At 37.3% G+C, this 7,954-nt stretch overlaps 1 pseudogene across 1 annotated transcript; it reads left to right on the plus strand.

Moving 5' to 3' along the window:
• The first annotated feature begins 587 nt into the window (after positions 1-587).
• On the plus strand, positions 588-1,527 carry LOC307179966 (Y-box-binding protein 1-like; annotated as a pseudogene). Its single transcript has one exon. The product of its transcript is annotated as a Y-box-binding protein 1-like (transcript).
• The last annotated feature ends 6,427 nt before the right edge of the window (positions 1,528-7,954 follow it).

Genomic DNA, 7,954 nt, shown 5'->3' on the forward strand with positions numbered 1-7,954 from the left:
TGTGGGATATAAAAATCATTCTAGGTATTTCTTCTGAAAAGGGATTTAATACAAAGTATTATTAAGTGCTTAAAAGCATTGCAAGGCTTGGAAATCAGTTGTGGAGCTCCAGCAGCTTTCAGATTCACTACAGCAATTTTGGTAAAGACAATGTAGGAAACAAGTGAAAATGTCACACTTTTCCTGCAGCTCTAACATATGTGACTTACAGGGAGGGAAGGACTCTCTGGCTGACTGTGACAATTAGTCATGTCTGGTGAACCCAATATCAACACTTGTTGCCTCCTGTAATAAGGACAAACGACTTCTTTTACTCTTCTGCTTTCTAAGTCTCTTTCTGGTACATCTCATTGGCAGAATCTAAATTATATCTAGAACCTTACTGGCAAAGATGTGAAAATGGTTCATTAGGGCAAATCGCGAGTCCTTACATGACAATGTAGTGGCAACTGTTTCGCTTAAATTTGAAGAGCAGGACCCCAGCGAGGCGCTGAGCAGCCCCACAACCGCAGCTGGCCTTGTGACCATCCCAGCCCGGGAGGAGCCGCAGTTGCCAGCCGCCGGCCCCAGTCACCATCACCGCAGCCATGAGCAGCGAGACCCAGCAGCCGCCCGCCGCCCCGCCCCCGCCCCCTCAGCGCTGCAGACCCTGAGCCGGGTCCTGACGGGCAGCGGTGCAGGGAGCGGTGGCCCCGGCGACCTCACGTTGGCGGTGCCTAACGGCGGCGACAAGGTCATCGCAATGAAGGTTTTGGGAACAGTAAAATGGTTCAACGTAAGAAACGGATATGGCTTCATCAAGAGGAATGACACCAAGGAAGATGTATTTGTACACCAGACTGCCATAAAGAAGAAGAACCCCAGGAAGTACCTTCGCAGCATAGGAGACAGAGAGACTGTGGAGTTTGATGTTGTTGAAGGAGAAAAGGACGCGGAGACAGCAAATGTTACAGGCCCTTGTGGAGTTCCAGCGCAAGGCGGTACATGTGCACCAGACCGTAACCATTATAGACGCTCTCCACATCGCAGGGGTCTTCCACTCAACCACCAGCAGAATTACCAGAATAGTGTGAGTGGGGAAAAGGATGAGGGATCGGAGAGTGCTCCCGAAGGCCAGGCCCTACCGCAGGCGAAGGTTCCCACCTTACTACATGCGGAGACCCTATGGGTGACGACCACTGTATTCCAACCCTCCTGTGCAGGTTGGAGGGTGCTGACAACCAGGGTGCAGGGGAACAAGGTAGACCAGTGAGGCAGAATATGTATCAGGGTTATAGACCATGATACCACAGCGGCCCTCCTGGCCAAAGACAGCCCAGAGAGGACGGCAATGAAGAAGATGAGAAAAAATCAAGGAGATGAGACCCAAGGTCAGCAGCCGCCTCAATGTCTGTACCGCCGCAACTTCAATTACTGACGCAGACGCCCAGAAAACCCTAAACCATGAGATGGCAAAGAGACAAAAGCAGCCTATCCACCAGCTGAGAATTCATCTGCTACGAGGCTGAGCAGGGCAGGGCTGAGTAAATGCCCACTTATCATATCTACCATCATCCGGTTTAGTCATCCAACAAGAAGAAATGAATATGAATAAGAAATGAACAAAAGATTGGAGCCCAAGACCTTAAGTGCTTGCTTTGTGCCTGTTGACCAGATAACCAGAACTATCTGCGTTATCTATGCAGCATGGGGTTTTTATTATTTTTACCTAAAGACGTCTCTTTTTGGTAATGAAAAACATTTTTTTTAAAGCCTTGTTTTTCTCAATACACTTTTAAAGGTTTTTAAATTGTTTAATATCTGGTCAAGTTTGAGATTTTTAAGAACCTCATTTTTAATTTGTCATAAAAGTTTACAGCTTGTTTTTTTTCAAAAAAGTCAAACTGCAGGCACCTATTAATAAATATCTTAAAAATTAAATTAAAAAAATTAAAAAAACAGCACGATGCAAAAGAAGTCTTAATAATGAAAACATAATTATGGAAGTTTAAGGTAATTAGGAGATAATATCAGGAAGTTAAAAATAAATACCATTTTCAACCTAGCACACACATACACGAATGTGTGTGTGTGTGTGTGTGTGTATGTGTGTATCCTTCACACAAGAAATGGAGATACAAGAGCAATGATCTAAGGTTTTAGCAGCACTGTATCTTTTGTTTAAGGAGAGATCCATGAGTGGATATGAAGATTAGAAATAGTCTAGTGCTCAAGGTTTTACTGTCTAATGGGAAAGTCAAATCCTATTTAAATTGATAAATCTAGAAAATAATGAACATTCAACAAATCCAACTCTAACAGTAAAAGCATATACAGTAAGATCAATAGAATAAGAATAATATGGACATTTTAATCTGGAAAGACCATATTTTTGTTATTTTAAATTTTCTCTTAATATTTAAATACAATATGCATATACAATATATAATGTACAATATTTTATTGATGCATAAATCATAATTGTACAGTTAGATGAATTTTCTCAAAGTGAATATATGGATAACCATCATTCAGGCCAAGAAATATAATATTTTCAGCAGCACTGAAGCACAGTCACCCAAGAATGACCACTATCTTGACTTTAAGCATCACAAATTAGTTCTCCTTGGTTTTAAACTTTATATACATACAGTAGAATGAATACATAAGCTTTAGTATATTCAAAGAATGGAAACTGCACAGCAATGAGAATGAACACACTAGGAAAGAAAGGGAAGTCCTGGGCTTTTGAGTTTACATATTAGTCAACTATATTAGCTATTGCCAAATGCTTTTCCAAAGTGAATCTAACAGTTTATTCTCCTACCAGGAGTATGTAGGAAATCAGCTTGTTTTACATCCTAACCAAAACTTGGTACTATCTGCTTTTAAAATTTTAACCATTATTATGAGCATTTAATAGTTTCTCAATCTGATTTTAATTAACATTCCTCTGATGACTAATTGATGCTGACTACATGTTAATATGTTTACTGGAGATTTGGAATCATCTATATGGAAGAACCTGTTCAAGTCAGATTATCAGTCTTTTATTAAATTGATTTGAAGAAGTTCATTATATATTTTGGAAGGAAATCCTTTATTGGATATCTGTATTGCTTCTTTTTACCAGAGCAAACATTGATCTACTGTGCAATTCTCCATCATAACTGTTCTATCATTTTCTTCCCAAATCTGAATTTCATGTCATCATCACATAGCTGTTAAATAAATCCATACCCTCCCAATTTCCAGGGCTTTATTTTTTACTTCTCTGTTTATAGCATTACAATTTTAGTTCTAATAAAATCTCATTTTCATTATTGCATTTTCCAGCTTAAGAATTAATAAGAGTTCTGCTGTCAGAAGGGCAAGAAATTTTATTGCCAGAAAATCCTGTGAGGGGGGAAAGAAGGTAGGACAGGAAGCTGGAGAAGAGGGAAAGAGCTGTTATTCTACACTGCAAGTCTGGGCTCTGTGAAGGAAAGAATTAGCGAGGAAGAGTCTCAGACTGCAGCACAGTTTTAGGAAAATTTACATCAGGCTAATATGGTATCCTGGGACCAAAGTCGCCCTGTGAGATTAGTCCTACATCTCATAGGAATGGATCTATCTGCCTTAGTATCACTGTGACTTTCAGTCATTTACTGGCAGCCACCTGTGGGTGCTCCTGGGGTCTTTTGTCTATTACATGAGATCTTAGAGCTGCACTTTCATGGTTGACATAAGAGCTCATTATAAATGACCTAAACAAATCAAAAATCTCCAATACTTCACAATCTTGCCTCACTTTTTTTTAAAATCAAGCTTATCACTTACTACCCTCTTCCACAAAATTCTTGTTCCAGTCCTTACTGCACCTTTCTCTTATTCCCCATCTCCTTAGCTGCCATCTTTGCCACTGTTCCTCTATTATATGTTGTACTCGTTGACTATAATATTCTTGCACTACACTTCCACTTACTGAAGGTCAACTCTTTCATCAGTTGCTCAAATTCCATCTTCTCCATTAGCTCACTGCTCCAATGACCTTTACTTTTTTCTAACTCTCTTTAGCATTTATATTCCAAATCCTTTATAGTATTTGATTTCTTATTGTTGTTGGCGTGCTACTAGATACACAATTTCCTTAACTTTATATGTTATCTGAGAGAAAAAAAGTCAGAGGATTATATCTTCTACAGTGTTTTCATGTTCTAGGAATGAGAGCTCCTCATACGTGTACTCCTAGCACCCTGCATGTCTCCTATAGTGGCATTTACCAAACTGCATTAGATTCATTTGATCATTCAATCTATTATACCTATCATACATAACATGCTCAAAATATATTTATTGAACAGATTACTGAATAGTTCTAACTTTATAGCTATTTTATTATTTCATCCTCTATGTACTTTGTGTTTTAGTAACATACACTCAACTGTGATTTAATTTTTCTCAGATTTATAACTCATTTGGTGCCCAGCATTTTGGAGTGATATCACTGAACCAGGGAATGCACCTTTACTGATGAAACCTACATCTTATATCTATTTTTATTGTCATGCTTTCAGTGTAATTGATTATAGGGATATCTGATTTTTACATACCTTTTTTAGATTATTGTCAAACTACTAACATTAGTGAACTTTATACTTTGGATTAATAAAAAGCAGGAAATGACTTAAGAAAAACTATTTCATTGGATAAATTTTGAATATTTCTCATTATTCTATAATAAGAGTATAAAATTCTATTAAATGATCTAACCTCCCTATTTACTAAAGTAAGCCTAGTCCAGAAGTTGTGCAAATTCTACCTTAAAAGATCACTAATGGATACTTCAACATCAAGCAAACAAGCTCATTGAAAAAGAGATCAGATTTGTGGTTTCCAGAAGTGGGGGGAGGGGGAAATGGATGAAGGTAGTCAAAAGATACAAACTCCCAGTTATAAGATAAATAAATAGTAGGGATGTAATTTACAACGTGATGAATACAGTAAGCACTGCTGCATGCTATGTATGAAAATGCTTAAAAGAGTAAATCCGAAGAGTTCACATCACATGGAAAAATTTGTTTTCTATTTCTTCAATTTTGTATCTATATGAGATGATGAATGTTCACTAAACGTATTGTGGTCATCATTTCATAATGTTATGTTAAGTCAAATCATTGTGCTGTATACCCTAAACTTATACAGTGCTGTATGTCAACTATATCTCAATAAAACTGGAAGAAAAAAATGGTATGTAATGGTATGTACTAGAATGCTATGAAAAATCAACAGTAACACCAGTAATAATTACATTTGCTTGAATAACGTTAAGGTCATCTTTAATGAGAGCATGAAAACAAAAATAAAACAAAGAAGCAAAACACTCAGCACATTTCCATTTCCATAGCCCAAGACAAAACAACACTTGACTTTTTTGCAAGAACTTTCATAGTTAAAACCCCCAATACGACTTCTAAGTTTTTATTTTAAAAACTTGTATTTGACTATAGTAAGAAAAATGTAATTAAATCAATATAATCCAGTCAATATCCTCTGACTTATTTTCATTTCCAAGGATGAAAAACTCTGCACATGAGTAAATATTAGCAAAGTTGAGCACAAAGTTATATATCTAAATGTGATTAAATTTATAAGCAATCTCTGCTTTCTTGCAGAGAGAATAACATCAACATTGTACGGACATTTTAGAATTAGATTGGCTAATAACTCAACTGGAAATTAAATATGCCTGATTTTGTTATTATGGACATGGAACAGACTTATGAAAAATATGGGAAAATATGTGTCTCTGATGAACACAGGGCATCCTCACTTTCTATAGTGTGGTAGGCAGACTAATTGTTCCCTCAAAATGTCCACCCCCTACTCCCTTGAACTTAGATTAGGTAATTAAGGTTGCTAAGCAACTGACCTTGAGAGGGGAATGTTATTCTGGATTATTGGGGTGGCGTGGGGGGCAATATAAAGGGTTCTTATTCAGAGTCAGAGTGATATAATGTGAGGAATACTCAACCAGCCATTTCTTACTTTGAAGATGGAAAAGAGCCATGAGACAAAGAATGCACACAGCATCCAGAAGCTGAAAAATGAAAGAAAACAGATTGGGTCCATAATGGGATGAATGGTGGCCCCCCTCAAAAATATGTCTATGTAAAATCCCTGTACACTGTGTAAACTGAATGTTACCTTATTTGGAAAATATAATTTTTCAGATGTAATTAAACTACAAATCTTGAGATAAGATTATCCTGGATTATCTGAGTGGGCCCCAAATCCAATGACAAATGTTCTTATAAGATAAAGAAACAGGGAGATTTGAGACAGACAGAAGAATAGAAGACAGTGGAGAGGAGAAAGCAATTAAAGATGAAGGCAAAGATTGAAGTGATATAGCCACAAGCCAAAGAACATGTGAAGCTACCCGAAGCTGGAAGAGGCAAGGAAGGATTCTCTCCTAGAGCCTCCAAAGTGAGGGTGGCACTTTCTGACACCTTGATTTTGGATTTCTGGCTTCCGGAATATAAAAGGATAAATTTTTGCTTTTTTAAGCCACTAAATTTGTGGTAAATTGTTATGGCAGCCTTAGGAATCTAATACAATCCCATAAAGCCCCCAGAAAGGGATGCAGCTCTACCAAAACATTAATGTTAGCCAAGTGTGACCCATTTTGAACTTCTAACCTCCAGAACTGTGAGATGATATATTTGTAATGTTTTAAATCACTTACAATTGTGGTAATTTGTTATGGTAGCTATGGGAAACTAGTATGCATAGCTATACAAAATATGGTGTTTCAACATTTCCCTAAAAAGAGCACATACTTCAAGTGAGCCTTTGACACTCTGCAGAAAACCTACCAAGTAATTTTTTTCTGGTAAGTTTCTGCAAGGTCTCTAATGACAATTTTACATACTCTCCTTGCTAATCAAACACCCAACCCTTTTTCTGTCTGACTTATTTCACTTAGCAAACTACCCTCAAAGTCCATCTGTGTTGTTGCAAATGGCAGGAATTCCTTCTTCTTATGGATGAATAGTATTCCATTGAATACATATACCACATTTTCTTTATATTCATCTGTTGATGGACACTTAAGTTGTTCCTCTGTCTTGGCTACTGTAAATAATGCTCCAATAAATATTGGGGTGCTGGTATCTCTGTGTCCTAGTGATTTTGTTTCCTATGGTATATACCCAGAAGTAGAATTGCTGGATCGTATGGTACCTCTATTTTTAATTTTTTGAGGGCCCTCCGTACTATTTTCCATAGTGGCTGCACGAACTTATATCCCCACCAACGGTGCACAAGGGTTTTCTTTACTCCACAACCTTGTCATCATTTATTATCTCCTTTTAGATAATAGCCATTCTAATGGGTGTGAAGAGATGTCTCACTGTGGTTTTGATTTACATTTCCCTAATGATTAGTAATGTCAAGCACCTTTTCATATACCTGTTGGACATCTGAATATCTTCTTTGGAAAAATGTCTATTCAGGTCCTTTGCCCATTTTAAAAATTGGATGATGATTATTATTATTGAGTTGTATAAGTCGTTTACATATTTTGGATATTAACCTCTTAGCAAGTACATGATCTGCAAATATTTTCTCCTATTCCATAGGTTGCCCTTTATTTTGTTGATGGATTCTTTTACTCTGCAGAAGCATTTTAGTTTGATGTTGCCCTACTTGTTTAGCTTTGCTTTTGTTGATTGTGTTTTGGGTGTCACATCCAAAACATCATTGCCAAGACCCATTTCAAGGAAGCTGTCTTCTTCCAGTTCTATGATTTCAGGTCTTACGTTTAAGTCTTCAATCCATTTTTGTTTATGGTGAAAGATAGGGGTCTACTTCCAATCTTTTACATGTGAATATCCACCTTTCCCAGCACCATTTATTGAGGAGACTGTCTTTTCTGCATTGAGTGTTCTTGTCTCCCAAGTCAAATAGTTAACCATATAGGCCTGGGTTGATT

This window comes from Stenella coeruleoalba (genome assembly GCF_951394435.1).
Source record: "Stenella coeruleoalba genome assembly, chromosome: X".
In the NCBI taxonomy this organism is placed as follows: domain Eukaryota; kingdom Metazoa; phylum Chordata; class Mammalia; order Artiodactyla; family Delphinidae; genus Stenella; species Stenella coeruleoalba.